Raw genomic sequence first — 16,706 nt, 5'->3', positions numbered from 1 at the left:
TGCCTCTGCGGGCCCCGGCTAAGGCTGGTGCCAGGACCGGGTGTCAAGGCTCTGGAGCGAGTGACGTGCGTGACACCGTGTAAGTGATGCAGGAGCAGCCCCAGGCTGAAAAGCAGGCGCGTGCTGCTCTCCCCGGGTTTCACGGCGGGTGGGTGCTTTTGGGGTGTACGTGTTTTGTTTTACGCACAACTCTGCCTTGACTGCCAAGCGCCTGCAGCTAGCAGCACCTACATCCAGGTGACGCTCCCCTGGAAGCAGGCAGCACCGCCCCCGCGGCTGCCGGGCGCCGGGCCGGCGGCGCCGGCTCCTCCCCGGGCTAAGGCCCGCACAGGCCCCGCGGCCCCAGCAGCCGCCCGCCCGCCCGCGCTGCGGGTGGGGGCTCAGCCCTGCCCCAGCACGGCCTGGGCGCTTCGCTTGCGCAGAGCGGGACACGGCTAATAAGGAGACGGCTTTTGATGTTGCAAAATTTTCCATCTGTTCTCAGGGTTTATAATTACATGCAACTCACTGTGCACCTTCAGCGATCCGTAATTGGTAGGCATTTGCCTCATTAATCATGCAGGTGCTGTGAGCTGCTACATGCACAACTGCAGAAGTTACGGCCAAATTTACATATCCTCACTGTGCTTTATATCATTTACCACGTGCAATTTCTTGAACTGCGGTTGATTCCGAGGACATTTGCCGTTCCTGCGGCTCAGGGCTTTGTTAGTATCACGAAGAGCCACAAGATGGCACTGACTGCGAGGCACCTCCGCCGGGCCGGCCGTCCTATTGCCGGGCACCGGCCCTGCCGCTGCAGCGCGGCGGCTCGGGCTGCTTTGGGCATCTTTGAGTAACTAGCGGGGGGCTCCGACAGCACTCCGCTTTTCGTGGCTTGTTTTGTTTTGTTTTAAGCTGTGGCTAGGAAATGCTATGATTCTGTGACAACGATATGAAGCTTTGGGATTTAGACCGATTTAATTTTCTTATATGTGATGGCTGGTTGTTTTTTTGTTTGCTTGTTTTGGGGGTTTTTTAAGGCCTGAGCCAAGCCATACAAACAGCATACGAAGACCAGACTGCGGTAAGTCCACCAAGAGCCGACATTCGTTATTCGTAGCTAAATTGGGTGAGTTCTTATCAAAAGGTAGAAACGAGCAGTCGCGGGACACTCATGAGAGCGTCTGCTTGACGCTCTGACCGAAGCAGCCCTCGTAACGCTTGGTACACAACTTGCCACTGTGGCTGCTTCTTTCTGGAGCCTCCTCCTGCCACCACACAGGTGAGTCCAACAGGGTTGCTCACTTTGCAATGTTTCTTAAGCACCTCCCGTACTGTAGCATTAGACACTCAGCCCTAGCCTGTCCCAATGGTCCCAGTTGGTTCATAATGTCTCTTGTCATCTTGCTATAATAGTAAGGTATTGTTCATTACTTTTGACCAAACTGTGCCTTTTAGGCTGGTTGTAGCATCCTGAATGGTGCTCCAGTGGCTCATTTGATTGATGAGTTGCAATAACTGCTTTTGAATCCCTTTGTTGTGACACTGGTTTTCAGTTTCACCCATGTATAATAAATAGCCTAACAAACATAGTGTATTATTTCATTCCTTTATTAAGTCATTTATTACACTGCAAGTTCTTTAACTGCACTGGAAAAGTTTCTGGATAAAACCAATTTACTGTCACCATGGTTTAACAAACCACTCTTACATGGATTGCTTTTCAGTAAATCCATACATTACAGAACCTGCCCAACACTAAAACAATAATCTTTTCATTTAACAAACTTCTGGTCATAGAAAATTTTTATTTTGCCTGTAAACAGAGTTTCTTCTCATTACCAAAAGGGAAAAAGTTCTCTTTAAAATGCCCTTCTCATCTATGAAAAGATACACACATCGGCCACATGCTGAAATACTACAAAAACTGCATTTCTTTAAAAATAGGATGAATCCCACACTCTTCCTGGGTTTGAATCAAACTCTTAGTCAAGGGAAAATATAGAAATAAAGAATACAGACAGTACAGTACAAACATAGAACAGATGTTTACATTTAAACATATGCCGCTCAGCTGTTAAAAAAATCATTCAGACACCAACATATCAAAGGCACATTACTGACATATGGTGTCTGATATGCTTCCACAGATGAATACATATGCTGGCTTTGATGACAACCATGCAAATTGTATCTTTCTACATGAACAGTTTATCAAGGGAACAGTCAGATCTGTGCCTGTACAGGAACATGTATTTTGGATTTCTTCTGGAGGACACACCATGTTGTAACCCTATGGCATGTCCAATCAGGAGAATGTGTGTCAAATCATTCGCTCCTCCTTGTTTCCATTCAGACTCAAGGTAAGACTTCAAAGCACGTGAGACGCGGCAAGCAGGTCTGCTTAGAAGTGAGGTCCAGCTGCCCAGTGGTGCTGCACAGTATTGCATCACAGTTCCAGGAAGCACCTCTCCTTCTGGGATAGCAACCCTTTCTCTAAAAAGAAGGCTCAGGGGTGAGTACCCTCTAAAACAGCCAGACAACACAGTCGCAAATTTCAGCCAGCCACATCAGGTTTTTTCCCTCTGCAGTGAAGGTTTGCCCTGGTTCCTGCAGTCCTTCAGCATCAGTAAGAGTACAAAACCCCAGCAGAGTCTCCTATCAGTTGTCACAACACAGTCCTCATTTGCTGCATTTGCTAGAACCATTCCATACCATGTTACTCATCCCACAAAGGGACCCCAGCAACAGCATTGCACACCCACTGCTGCTGCTGAGCTGGTCTCCCAGAGGCACGCAAGCAGAGTAAATTAGACACAATGGGCTACTCCCAGCGCTAGTCTCAAAACTGACAGCTTGATCTCCTTGGCATGTGGTTGGCGGTTACCAGCACATGGGAGGTTACTATTTGGCCCTAGGAGAAACAGGTGTTAAAGCTTATTAATATTATGGGGATCGGTCATGTGGGGCTACATGCCAAGGTTCTCAAGTCCTGTCTAGACTTAAGCATGTCTCAGTGGACAAAAGCATCATTTCAGGTGCTGGGAGAGCTTTGCTGGCCAAAATTCAAGGTACCAACCTGGAGGCTCTTGAGGGGTCCGCAGGGTCAGACGTAGGGTTAAGGGAACTTTCAAGATTTCAGCTTTAGAATTCAGTGCCTAAATTTTGCCTACGTTCCTTTCTAGAAAGTCCTCAGGGGGTAGTTCAGCTCAGAGCCTGTGAAAGCAAGAATAAAATAAGCAAAGGCCATACTGAAGTTTACACAGATAGCAGCTGAGGAAGGTCAAGCTGTTGAGAGAGACTTTACTGTGCCTGCATATGTAAATAAACAAGGAAAAAAACCAAAACAACAAACCACCACTTGCTTAAAGCTAAATTAGCCCTATTGCCCTCGTGTCGCCAAATAACTCCAGGTCCAACCCTAAATTCAAGTTCATGGGCACTACCTAATTCATGTGTCCTAAATAAATATTTTTCTCTATTTAACAACTAATGTATTTCTACATCAGCATATATCCTTGAGTCTAGCAGTTAATTCATCATTTTAAACAAACACCATCCAACTGAGGAGGGTTGCCCATGAATGCACTAAATAGGGAGAAATTCCAAAGTGTTATTCCTTTTCTGGCTACGTTTAGCGCCTAATGGGGTACATTCGCTGGTCCCACTGATGCCTGGACAAGGCTTTCAGCTCATAGCTGGCTCACATCCTGTCACTTCACAGCACAGAGAGCAAGCTGTCCTCCTTCCCTGGGGACAAGAGTACATCTGTTCCTCAGCCCAAGGTGCTGAAGATAGGCAGCACGCTAACTGGCGTTCAGCATAAAAATGCCGAGTTGGGCTTGCCTTAAGTTGCAGGTTTGATTGCAAGAGGTCTGCCTTGATGTTTTCTCTACTTCTAGTCCCAAGCTTTCTGCCCTTAAATAGAAATACTGTTAGTGTTTATAGAATTTCCACAGTTTATTTTATCAGCCTCTCCTGTGTGCTCTCTCTGGTATAGAAAAAGAAAAAGAAAAAAAAAAGCCATATATTGTCTTCTAGTCACTAGTTGGTCCTCCTTTAAGGACCTTGTAAGACATTTTTTGTGTATTGTTTCCCTGCATATGTGGGCAGCTTTACTACTTCATCCCCCTCAGGACCACTTAACAACATCAGCAAAGCAATTAAGTGTAGTTTTCAGGAAAATGCCAGAGGCATTACACTGTCTGGATGGGAGTCTCAACCCAATTATTTTCAGCTAGTTGTGAACTGTGGAAAGTGGACTTTACTTCATTATAACTTCAGTTCCCACTGATTAAAAGTCTAGTGTGTTACAGACGGTAAGGAAAAATGAAACAATTAAACTTTCCAGCAATAAAATTGCTGCATATTCTTCAACATAGGGGTTTACTTCTCTCCAGAGAAGTGATTAAAATGAACTGATTGAACTATAATTTGATTGACTGAAGAGCCTCACTCCATTGCACTAAAGCTTAAATTCCATCTTATTGCTCTATTTAACTCTGAATATAAAAAAATTACTGGCGGTCTTGCAAACCCCTTACGCAGTCATCCAGCTGCAATTTCTTGCTGCTCACAGGCTGCGATAGGTTCTGGTCTTTCTTTGCTCTGTGTGCATGATTCACAATGGATTAACGTTGAAAAAGAGACGATGACACCTAAGAAATTATGTTAATATAGCTTTAAAAAAATTAGAAAAGGCCTGTTATATTATCAGGTATCGTGTACCTATTACATAATCATTTGGGGATTCTAAACTCAACCACAGGTAAAGTTAATCCAAGAGACTGCAGAGAGTAATTGTCAGGTTATATACAGTTGTTGCAGAAAAAATTAGCATATTCTCCTGACGAAAAATGCAGCCGTGATGTGCCTTCCCACTGCAGAGCTGTCTTCAGCAAGGTGTGAGGTTGCCAGATGCATAGGTTTGTATGCATGCATATGTATGACTCTTTCCTTCTAGGAGATCCTAGAGAGGCACATTTAGTCTGGTCTTGAGTGTTAAGCTGTGCTGGCTATGACTCAGGATGCCTGGATTCCAGTCCAAGGACTGTTTCTTTGGACTTGGGGCAAGTTGTTAAGGTTTGCTTAGTCTAGGAGGCTTTGATCTCCACAGATGAAAAAGTGTGCTGCCAGTCAGGGACTCCTATTGCAGAGTGAAGTCTTAATGAAGGCCAGTTAAGAAACAATGAGCTGCTTCCTTCTGTCAACAGGCTACCATGATGTTTTGATACAGAACATACCTAGAATATCGTTTCCCCTCTGAAAATTTAATTGAAATGTAATTTCCTATTATGAGGTTGCCCCTCCTTATGATACCTGCTTTCTCTATTCCCACCCTGTATTTTGAAATAAAACACAGTATTTGACTTCCAGCTGCACCACAGTAACATTGAGTACGAATATATTATAGCATTAAGTTGCAGCAAAAACACATTATATTGGTAATTAAAAGGATTAGGCTGGGTAAGTTGTGCAGATAAAGATGGGCAACAACTGGGTTAAATACTTCAGGCACTTCCTCTAACAGGCAGCTCAAACTCCAAATGAAGTCAATAGATGTTTTTCCATTAACACCACCAAGAACCAGGGCATGTACTCTTTGAGCTGTAATATTTACTACTAAGCTCAGTTTGCTGTTGAGCTTTGCACTTCTGGCTGTGACTGATCTACGAGGCTGGCTTCATAGCTAATCAGGCCATATATGTGATTTGTATCAGCTCCAACCCTTGGACATTGCCAATCCCAGTTTTACAGGGATTTCTGACCACAGTCAAGAGTTACGAATTCACGAAGTTCTTTGGTCTTACTGTTTAAGCATAGGGCATACCACAATTCTTCATATTTGTTAGCCAAAAGCCACCAAGACTGTACTGGAGTCACTGAGGCGATACCGATCTGATAAAATGCTGCCTCCATCTAATTTAGAAGGAACACCTTAGACAAATTATATTTGCCACTTAATGATAGTCTTGCATTATTGGCCTTTTCTTTTGTTTCCTCTTTCATTTTGATTACCAACTACTATAAATGTTATCCTCTACTCCACCTCAACATACGTAACTTGAATAAAGATGTGCAGCAACAACAGTAACAGCAGCATTTTAAAGAGAGACAAGGGCAAATGCAGAACCACAAATTTGTAGGTGTCTCTGGAGGCTGCAGGATGTTTGCTACAGTCCCTGAGCCCAGCTTTATGTACACACACCAGAGGTATGTAGGGCCCCAAACAGCTTAAATGCCTACTTAATGTCTATTTAATCTTTCAGTTCTTACACAGACAGATGCATTCTCTCAACAACAGCTTTGTCTGCATAAAAGCTGCAGAAGAAGGTGCTGTGTTTGAAGTAACTTACATCTCACTTTCTTGCAGGACAAGAAAACAGCAAAAAGAGGAGCCCCAAGCGTGAAACTAGCCTTGAGACTTCTCTTATTCCTAAATCAGAAAGTGGTAGGGATCTTACAAACCATTTATTCATCTCTCACAGCGCACCTACATCCATGGCAGCAAGCAGAGCCTGGGAAGGGGTTTTTTTGCCATGTTGACATGCGTCACAAGAAATCCGGGGAGTGCGCAAAGAACGCCAAGAGCAGGGCAGGACCTTCTTCCAAGTCCAGCTTGTGCAGGCAGGTGAAGGAGGAGGAACAGGCATCTGGTGACCCAAGCAATTGCTTAATGTAGTTCCCCAGAAAAGCGTCAGCGACTGTATGGACAGGAACTTGCCAACAGTTCCACCAGGCCATGCTGGACTGGCACATCAGGAAAAAAGAGAAGAATGATTCAAGCTGGATCTGTTTTCCGTATCCATGAGTATCCTGGCAGAAGCACAGGAATAACCATTCACAGCTACCAAAAAGAATGTCATTTTGCTATGGATGCTGCAAATCACGCAAGTGACTCCTCTGTCCTTACCCTGTTAGGGAGAGGGATCAGAATTTTCTATTTTTCAACAGCAAGTTGATTTCAAAATCTGTAATTACAAAAATACATAAAAACGTATTAGCCAGAAGATTTATATTTGAAAAATACAGCACTTCAATTACAGAGATACTCTAATTCTCAATTTTTGAGGAAATGTGATTACTGCAATTTCTTCATTAGGTTATAGTTTCACTATTTAAGAAAACATTATTTAAAAGGCACAGTGTTATCTGTTTATTCCACACTGTTCAAACCCCAGCAAAACATAAGCTTGAATACTCTCTTTCTAGCAACCAAGGTCTTTCATCAGAAAAGCAGCATATTTGTCTCTTTTCTGTACCTTGTATTAAGCCAAATTTCTAGTTTGCAACTCTTTGGGCCATTCAATAACCATCAAATTCCTGTAATATAATTTTAGGTGTAAGTCTAAGCCAGTGACTAAGCCCTTTGTTCATTTTCTACAAAAATTTAATTGAGCTTTTTTTTCAGAAACACCACATGAGTAACAAGAGTGCCTTCAACTTTAATATTACAGGAAAACCATCTATCACGCTACTGAAAATGTCTTTGGGCCAAAATTCCACACTGGATACATCCAAATCCCAATCTGAATGCTTATGTCACCACTACTTACATGTAACACTATGGTCATGGGGCCAGATTTTTCAGCATTCTGTGTATCCCTTACTTCACTGACAGAAGTATCAAGACATTAATTTTAGGCACTAAGCTTTTTTACGTTTACTAACCTGCTGCATGACTTAACTCTTCAAATTACCAGGAGCATTTTACGAAGTGCTAAGTTTCTGCAGTTCCCACTGCAGTGAGTACCAAATACAGATACTGAGTACTCCCTTGGGATTTAGCTCTGTCTTTAAAGGCTGGGATAGTGGTGATGTTTTTACTGAAGAAATGAGGTTTTTGGATCTCTTAAGTCCTTTGCAGTATGCTGGGGATCAAAAAAAAAAAAAAAAACAAAACCGGAAAATACACTAACAGAATCCTCTCCTTCTCTACGTCCCTTCTTTTCTACATAAGGGTAGGTTCTCCCTTCTTTCTTTTCTTATCTGAGGGAGACCTATGGCCTCCTTGCTAACTCTTCAAGAAAATCAGAGGAGCAACTGGGAAACCTGTCTTCCATGGACAGGATGAAAGTTAGCTAAGTGAGAGGATGCGTCCTACTCGACACCTACAGTGTGGTCAAAGAGCCAACTCACCCCCTTTTCCCAAAAGAGTTCGCAGACAACTGTCCAGAAAAGTACATGGTCCCCACAGCAGTTCTGCTAACAGCAGGATATACTGCAGCACTCCGGACCGCTGCTGCCATGTCATTTCAGTGCCTCCGAGGTCAGCTGAGTGTATTAAATTAACACTGTTCCCAGGCAAAGCACAACGTCTGTGAACAGAATGGCGTAGCATAATAATGGGATACAAGGGGTAGATACATGCCAAAATATTAAATGGTTGGAAGGAGTAGGGAGCATTGACGTGATTCTGACTTATGTGACTTAGTGCCAAATGTACATTATCGCACAGGTCTCCCAGCAGATGATGTGTCTGTTCACCACCACTTAACATTTTCACAGCTTATTTCAGTATTTTTGCATTTGTTTCACCCTTAATAATTAATTTATGAGTTTAGGATTATTAACAATTTGAAGCTTCATTACAAACTATCCTGGGGGAATCTCACCTGCCTCATCCCATTAAATTATTATTCCCAAATATCTAATTTACATTTAATAAGACATCAATTGAACATCAATAAAATAATAATGAATTAATAAACTATAGCTTCCTAGAAATACTAGTAGCTTAAATATGTAAGCAAATGCAGTGCACAGTCTGCAGGTCAGCTGTCAAATCCCTCTGAGAATGTATGTCAGAATCATTTAGTATTTAGAATATGACAATAAGCTATAAAAATATTTAATTGCTATGGTCTTCAACTAATTCTTGTGCTAACTGTGAACCATACCAACCTGTGAACCTGTAAGGCAGAGCTGGGAAGTAACCAAGTGTTCTATGTGAGTAAGAAGGCCATCTCAAAACACTATAAATGCCTAAGGGACTTCACGTTTCCATGAAATGAAATGGCAAAAGAATTTTGGTTTGGGTAAATACTTTTTTCTTTTTTACTTTAACATGATCTCTTAAACTGACATGCTTTATATTTCTATACAGAAAGTTAAAATACATCTTTTTTTTAACTGCCTTAAACTTCTCCCTAAGAACATTGAAATAGCATAGTTCAACATTGCTGGTTGGGTGTTCTGTTTTAACAAAACATCAACCCCAAGGACAAATATTTCTATCCAGACAGAAATGGCATTATTTCACCCTGGGGAACTCTCGTAAAATTCTGGTTAAAAAAAAATTCTTCTAAGCCTATTCCACCCTACAGCTCCACAGCGCTGTTTATCACTAATTGGGGACCACTTCCATGGGCATTTCCTAGGCTCATACAAAGCCCACATGAGGCTTAATAGAGGAAGGGGAAGCACAAGAGTCAAAATTTTCATTCTGGATTTTTTTTCTTCACTTCACCAAGTTCTTATTATGTACCTTCTTTTATAGTTCAAATTTTATCAGGACTTGAAAAAGAGCCTTAGATGAAAAAGATGTTGTCATCCATCCTGTTGGATGGAAGCACGCTACCATGTCAGTAGCATGCTTCTCTGTCCCAGTCCACTAAGAATCACTTAGCCCTGTTCTTCAAAATGATCCCGCTGAAGTCAGTGGAACTCCCTCAGCTCCTCACTTCCGTAGGATTTACACGAGGGCTTTAAATGCCCATGTGTGGAACCGAAGCCAAAGGACACTATTATCCTTCTATGACAGTCTGACATTTTTTAACACTCACTGACTCTCCTTTTCCTTTTCATCCACAACACATTTAACTTTTTTAACACATTTAACTTTGCTCGTGTCCACTGTTTGGATATCTCCATTATACAAGCAAGGATTATAAGGCCAACTGTCCTCAGGCATGCAATGTTTCATTGCATGGGTTCATGCAAACATTACAATCCCATTTGAAACCTTAGTGCCGCTTGGGATGTTTACAAGTCCACTGAGATATGCTATTCAAACCCTAACATAGAGAGGTTTCAGTTTAACATTTTAAAAAATTTTAAGATCTAAGTGTGCCATCATACATTCCGGTCTGACCTCCTACATCAGATTTTTACTCAGTTACTTCTGTATCAATCCCTATAACTCTTATTTGACTAAAACACATCTTGCTGAAATAATTCCAGCCTTAATCTGCAAATGGAAAATCCATCATCCCCTCTCAGCAGTTACACTATCATTTATTACCCCACACTTAAAAGCATGTCTTCTCAACTGAGCTTGTCAGGCTGTCACTCCCACTCACTTTTACTTCCCTCTGCTATGCAGTGCTTTGGCAGTCCATATTTTGGCCCCATGGAGGTGCTGGTACACTACAGTCTGGATGAGCTGCACTCACCAGTGGTATGAGCAATTCTACCATTCAGAAACATGCAAGCAATTGCATGCATACGTTCACAACCTTAGCATGCCTTTTTACCGTGAAGGATTCATCAAAGTCCAGAATCAAGGATGCCTCCTATGTTCTCTCCCTGCTGAGCAGATCCAAATACATCCTTTTTGGAGCACTCTCATAGGGAAATGATGACATGTTTAACACAGAGAGCATTTGTCCACAGCTTTGAGGGATGGTTCTAATTTTAGGGCAACCCGCTTACCAGATTTTCCATTTCCTCTCAGTTAACCACACTCAAGTTTTGAAAGAAAAATACAACTCACCTCTCTTCTAAAAAAATTTCCAGTATGGACTAGTTTCACTGCCGTCATTCAATCAAACTACTTGCTGACTTGAATAGATATTTTTTGTGAGTAAGACAGAATAAAGCCTTCAGTTTCTGGGCCTTCTTTGCAATGGAACCTGTGAAAATCAAAATAAATACACCAATTCACCTTTAGTGAGTGCAAAAATAGTCTCCCAGAGTGATAGCTATCAGTTTGTCTCCAGTGAGAGCTGTATAACCTCTCCTGTAAACATGACAATGAATAATGATCAGTCTCTTACTCCTCTCTTACTCTCTTGTGTGACAGACCCTTAATTACGGCTATTACATTATTAATTGCTTCAGAGAATTCTACATGGCTAAAGCTGCATTCTCCTCTGGACATCAAAGACAGTATTAAAACCCTGCTTAGGAAAGCTCCTCAGAAACATCTGCTGATGTTCTTCCCAACTAAGGAATGCTCTGTTCTAGACAGAAAGCACATAGCTTCAGCTCACTGCCTCCTACTCCCGGATGACAAGGCATCCTACAAAAATTGATACACCACTGAAAAGGGAAATATTTCCACATGAAAACACTGAGAGAAAAGAAAAGCCCACTCCTCATTAAGCTCTGAAAAACTACTCAGATTTCTGTTATCTTAGCCAGACCTCTAGATGCTGCAAAGTTCACCCAACCTTAATAAGTTCCTGAGCACCAAGGCTTGCAACACAACAGCGCTAAAGCAGTATCACAAATTATGAATGTGTAACAGAAAATTGAACTAGAAACCACCCACTAAGGCACCGTACCACCAGCATCTATTGCTGCACCACAAACAGAGCTGTAACATTTTAATGTTCTGTGTATAGCATTTATGGGCATCCTTTAGGGATAAACGTAACTCTACACGCTTCTACAGTCAACTAGGAAGGATGTCTATACAGGTACCCCAAGGAGGGAACAACAAGGCAGAATCAAGATTCAGGTTTGCACCAAGCAATGAATGATTCGTAAACTCTTTATATATAGGTAACATGAATCAAGTCTTACATAGTAATTACTAGAAAATTAATGTAACTGCCTCTCAAGAGAATTGCTGGAGAACACTCTTATCTTCTGCAGGTATGTAGATGCAAGCTAAAACTAAGTATATATAACAGGTGATGATACATATTATGATAACATATTTGGTTTAGACTTGTTTTGGAATATGTAGTGACTTATTGATAGCCAACAACTTACAACATTATCTATGTGGAAAGTAATGCCTGGCAATTTATGAATTCTTAATAAAGCTCTGTGCTTCTATGTTATTACTGTTGATGCTGCTCTTTATTTTGATTCAGCTGATTTTTGTCTGGGCTCAGCACATGTTTCCCCAGCTCCCTCAGGATTTGCAAATATAAATTCTGACTTGATGAGCCTGTTAAAAAATTAAGAAGTGCATATGCAGCGCTCCCCTTGTGTGTCCGTGAAACTAACATTGGTTCAGGATGCTAGAAAGGCACATGTGTGTACTAAAAGCATAGGTTCCAAGATAAACATTGCATTACCCATAAGCAAGTTATACTATCCTAAAAGCATACTGTCAAGGTGTACCTTCACACTCAATTAAGCCTGTATGTGCCATGCAGGAAAAGAATTTTCAGATGAACCACATCTGTAAAGGTAAGTTTCTTCAGAACTTCACAGCCACATGGTGACAAAGCAAAAATAAGTAGATTTAAAACACCCCTCTGCCAAAACCTAAGCCTGTTCCATACCTGTACAATAATCATTACTTTAGATGATTCTAAAGCATGACTGTATTTCAAGCAGAGTTTAATTACGTCACACATCTCAATTGTCAAGAGCTGTTGTAAGCAATTATGACATACAAAGACACAATTCTCAGTTGTATCTTTAGACAACAGTAACATTTCTTTGTGAACACTTCCAAGTATCTCTTACCAACATCATGTCAGCTACTCCATGAGCCATGTTCCTCAGCTGTGGGAGCTTAGCAGCTTTCCACTGATTTAGTCAACTGTGGGGATTGCTAAAGATCAGGTCTCATGTGATTTTGAGTTCACAAAAGTGTTCTGAAAAAGGACACTTAAACTATTTACTGTTCTTGTTGCAGTTTAAATCCTGCATAAAATTTTCGATGAAGCTTTGTGACTCCAAAAATCCACAGTCTAAACGAAAGACTGCTAAAAAAACTCTGATTTGCCACAAAAATCGATCTTCCACTGCCCAATTCCATTCTTAATGAAAGAGACAATTCAGAAACCTACAGGAACATGCTTTATTGATTCATTCGCAAGTCACTAAAGCCTGCTGCCTGTGTTCCCTCCAATAAGACTAACCACATAGTGCTTCTCGTGTACTGAATTGCAGGAAAAGATGATGACCCCAGATCTGTTCTGCTGGAAGTCCAGTGAGACTAAACATACCCAATAAATGTAAACGCAGTACGCCACTAAGTTAATGATAAATGTGCGTAGGACACAAAGAGACTTACATTTCCTCTTTATTATCCCTCCAATTGAGCCACTGCTTTATCTGTAATTTATTTACCCAGGACAGTTGGGTCCAGATGCATACCTGTTTTTTCATGGAGGTACTTCTTGTTCTCAATTTTGCAGAGGGGTTAAATAAGCCAGGAGGAGGCCAACCTACATGTGTGAGGTCACACAGGGAACTGTAATCTACACTGCAGTAGATGCCTGAATCCATTCAGGTTCAAGACCTAATTTGGCATAAACCTGGTGTGTAGCTTTACTGTACTGTATATTTTATAAACATATCTTTCAATAATCTCCTGTGCTTCTTATGAAAGCAGTAACAAGCAGTAAGAACAGCAGAGCCTATATTGGGCAAACTTTCCTATTAAATGTCACTAATGCATCTCAGCTGTGACCTGTAGTAATTTGGGTAACCTAATAAGGCTGAATGCCCCGTAAGAATCTGGGAGGATACTCTGCCTACCTGCAAGATATGAGAAGTACAAGAGAGCAACTAGATACCAAGGTTCACCTAGCAGTCAGAACAAAAGTGAACTTAAAAAACAGATGTAAGAAAATACAGGAAGAGAAAACATATTATCAAGAGTAAGAAAATCTGCTTTACATAGTCCTACCCATAGTCCTTTCAAGTACCACCATTTCAACATTCATTTCCAACTCAAAACATTACATCTGCTTGTCCTGCTTAATGGAATAAGCTACGCTAAGATTTAGTGTCGGGCTTTACAGTAACTACAGTTACAACAATTATTCCAATACAAATACCTTGAAGGATGGCGTTTTCTCAGATTCACCCAGGTTTTGCCAGAAACCTAGTCTTCTGCCTTCTACCTTATGAGACAATAGGTTTTAGAGAGCCCATGTCTCTTAAATCATTCTAATACTCTTCTTCCTTTATATATGTTTTTGGTAAGTATGCACAGACCCAGTCAAGCATAACACTCTCTACTGCAAAACTCATCTGTTCACCTGTATTATGATTTCAGTCCTTTAGTGGCTTTAGCACAATTCTATGTAGAGAATGGCTTCATAAAGCAGCCTCTGCTCTCAGGTAACTGTTACTTGGATAAATAAGGTAACAAGCAATTTAGTAGTGTAGAGAGGAATTAAAAGATTTGTTATGCTTTTTAATATTTCCCCTAATTCTAAAATCAACCAAAACCCCAGCATAAAAATCACTTTTCCTTTAGAATTGTCTCTCAGCAGGGTAGTGCACACTGCCAAGTTATCGCTTTGTGCCATACTGTATGTTCAAAGCCATCAGTATTCAATGTGCTAAGTGACACTGAATCCCGCAATCAGAAATAAACCCAAAAGTTTCAAAAAGATTTCAGAATTTAGATGAATAGAAATAGCTGCTTTGAAGCTGCTTTTACAGATTTACATTTTAGTCTGTTCTGAATGGATAAATAGACAAAAATATGTTTTGTAAAGGAACAATAAGATTTCCAGTTTAACACTTTCCATAGTTAAGATTGTAAGAAATACTAGGAGCCACAGAAAGAATTATTTATATTCACTGTACGGAAAGCTTATGTTTCACTTCTGCTTATTACTCGAGCTCCTGAAAAGCATCTCATTTTCTAACCTTAACAACTATTAACGTAAGCCACAAGCTTTCTGCAAATGTACATTCCCACCATCATTTACACTCTCCTCTTTCCCGCCTGACTACAAGGATACAAAACAATCAGGGTGCGATCATCGTTTAGTCAAGAAATTCAGAAGGTTTATCAAAGGTTTTCTTTTCTTCTGAAAGACACAACTAATGTTGCCAAAGCATTCATACACACTTAGAATTAAAAATGTTGAGAAAAGGGCTCTGAAAAGAAAATTAATTGGAAAGATTCATTCTCTAACACTGCTTCCTGTCACTTCACTCCTAATGACTGAAGTGTTTTTATAGTTTTCTGTGTTCTCCCTTAGTGCTGTGTAATTTGATTTCCAAATCCCCCAAGCTCTGTGACAAACCTCCAGGGTGTTTCCAGGATGTAAAGGTCAGAGCTGAAGAAGATGGGGATGGAGTGTGCAGAAGACAAGTCTCAGAATCTTTTGCTTCAAGTCCGTCACTGACACAGAAACCAGGGACAGTAAGCACAATGGGTAGTCTCTTAAAGGAAAATCAACCATGGTGGGAACCTCCTAAAGGAAAAATCAACCCTGGTAGGAACCTCCTAAAGATCCTAGAATAGCTGCCAGCAGAATCCAAGTGACATTCCTTAAATCAAAGGAAGAAGATGGCTTTCCCAGAGATCTTCTGCACGGAAATCAAACAGGCTTCCAAATTTCTTGAATTTCAACAAAAATCTTACACTGGGAAGCCCAAACAATGTGGCTCGCACACTTGGCTCATGTACAACGCTTGGTATTTAGGGAAATCCTCCTGTGCTATATTCCTGGACTTCTTCCCACCCCGCCCTCCAAAGATATCTTTCCTCAGCCGGCTCCTTCACTGCCCTCACACTAGCCTCCAGATTCCTGACAAAATGTTGCTGGTTTGGTCTAGACATTTTATGACCTTCCCTATGCTGGCTGGCTCCATTACTGTTAAAGAGGTGCAAGCCAATCTCTATCTTAGGGTTCCCTAACAACCTTATTTTCTTTTTTATTGGTTAATTAACATAATCACTAGTAAAAAGGCTATAAAGAGAAAAATCCCTTTTTGGGATCTGAAAGAATTCTCTGCCATTTTTGCATGATGTGCTTCAGTTTACCTTGTTTGTTATTGTCTACTTAATCAAGTTCTGTAATATAAACGTGATCACCATTATGCTAATCTCTGCACTAGACATGCAAATATATAAACATTTGTGTGCCAAATTATTAAGGTTCTGTCTATAATGTTATGCCCCTATTTACTATCTATATTTTATGTCCTATGGATTTCTAAACATTTAAATTTATATCAGTGCTGTCACATATCTGCAAGCAGAGACAGCTTTATGAGCACTAAAAAAGCTGCAACACACAGCCACTAAATACTAATGACATAAATGGTATCCACTAATGGTCTCTATTTTTATTACAATGCAAAACTTCAATATATTGCAATTACCACTGCTCTCAGACTGAACCATACACACTGTATAACGCCAACTTCCATCTCTATAGCATAAAATGGCATGATTTGTTGTATATAGTTCAGCCCTGTACTGCAGATGTTGACTGAATGCTCGTCAGCAGTTGTAGCTAAAATTCACTCTATTTACAGAGTCTTACTGTTAACTAATACCCTGAATTGTCAGATATGCCAATGCATTAGACATTTTTCAAAGCCTACTGCACTAATAGCATGTAAGTGTAGCACATGTCTTGTTGTACCTGTCAACAGCCCAGTAACTTTGCAAAGGTAAAGCATGTCAAAAAAGGAAATTATCTTCTTATGCTTCTGTGTTAAAAAATCTTTAGTGAGCGATTTTTCTAAAATATTGCAATACAAAAGTGCATTCAGCAAAGCTTACTCTCTTGTAACTGAGTTTCCATGTTACCTTTTTAATGTTAAAATTTTAAATTCTTCAT

At 40.7% G+C, this 16,706-nt stretch overlaps 1 long non-coding RNA gene across 1 annotated transcript in view; it reads right to left on the bottom strand.

The window, feature by feature from the left end:
* Window positions 1–1,669: 1,669 nt before the first annotated feature.
* Window positions 1,670–16,706, bottom strand: part of LOC142413745 (uncharacterized) — a 32,064-nt gene continuing 17,027 nt past the window's right edge. The window contains exons 2-4 of the long non-coding RNA XR_012776890.1: window positions 10,697–10,835; window positions 3,062–3,198; window positions 1,670–2,478 (exon numbers count right to left, since the gene is read on the bottom strand). This is a non-coding gene — a long non-coding RNA (uncharacterized LOC142413745). The remainder of the gene's footprint in view (window positions 2,479–3,061; window positions 3,199–10,696; window positions 10,836–16,706) is intronic.

Source organism: Mycteria americana, chromosome 8 (genome assembly GCF_035582795.1).
Source record: "Mycteria americana isolate JAX WOST 10 ecotype Jacksonville Zoo and Gardens chromosome 8, USCA_MyAme_1.0, whole genome shotgun sequence".
In the NCBI taxonomy this organism is placed as follows: domain Eukaryota; kingdom Metazoa; phylum Chordata; class Aves; order Ciconiiformes; family Ciconiidae; genus Mycteria; species Mycteria americana.
Note: the sequence above shows the minus strand (reverse complement) of the source record. Positions and strands in the feature narration are given on the sequence as shown.